Raw genomic sequence first — 1,178 nt, 5'->3', positions numbered from 1 at the left:
ATATAACACTTACGCCAGGGAATATTAACATAATAAAAAAGAAACGCTCAACTGAAATAAATCTTATTACGCGAGAAAGTAAACAGACACCCATAAATCTAGAAACCGTATTTAAATGTTTAATTAAATTAAAGAATTATGCCATTTCACATAATCAGAAAATAATATCAATAGCACCCATAGATAATGCTGTTAATAAAATAAAAATAACTCAGATGATTAAATATTTATTTAAAGATACACCGTTACAAATATTTTTACTCGATTCCGCTCCGAAAGAAATTACTGATCTAAATGAAAAACAAGAGATACTTAAAGAATTGCACAGCTCAAAAGTCGGCCATAAAGGCGTTACTAAAACTCTAAAAAGAGTACAACAATATTCGTGGGACGGTATGAAAAGAGATGTTAAAAATTATGTGAGAGCATGCCATGATTGTCAGAAACGTAAATTAATTCGTGAAAAAACGAAAGCTCCTATGTTGATTACGGATACTCCGAGCGAAACATTTCAAAAAATTGCAATAGATATAGTAGGACCTTTACCGGAAACAGAAAAAGGAAATAAATATATATTAACCACACAAGATCAGTTGTCAAAATTTTGCACAGCATATCCATTACCAGATACTAATAGCACAACAATAGCCGACATGATTATTAATAAATTCATTTATACTTTTGGTGCACCTGCAGAATTGCTCTCAGATCAAGGCAGTAATATTTCCGGAGAAATAATGAAAGAAGTTGCTAGAATTTTTAGAATAAAACAGATTAAAACTAGTATTTATCATCCGCAATCCAACGGATCTCTAGAACGCTCACGAACGCTCACACCATGTATTAGCTGAATATTTAAAGCCTTTTATTAATCAACAACAGAATAATTGGGATTTGTCTCTAGATGCCGCAATGTTTTCATATAACACTTCGTATCATGAAGGAACAAAAATATCTCCTTACGAACTAATATTTGGTCGAAAGCCGCGATTACCCTCAACGCTTATCGAACCTCGTCAAGGACTTACGCACAGAGAATTTCTCGTAGATTTAGTTGATAGATTGTCTTATTTGAAGAAAAATGCGGAGGAAAACCTTCGAAAAGCTAAGGAATCTGCAAAACAATATTACGATAAACGCGTAAAACCGTTAGTATTAGACCCCGGAGAATATGTTTA

This window comes from Wasmannia auropunctata, unplaced genomic scaffold (assembly GCF_000956235.1).
Source record: "Wasmannia auropunctata unplaced genomic scaffold, wasmannia.A_1.0 LD336078.1, whole genome shotgun sequence".
NCBI classification, from domain to species: domain Eukaryota; kingdom Metazoa; phylum Arthropoda; class Insecta; order Hymenoptera; family Formicidae; genus Wasmannia; species Wasmannia auropunctata.
This window is presented reverse-complemented; position numbering follows the sequence as displayed.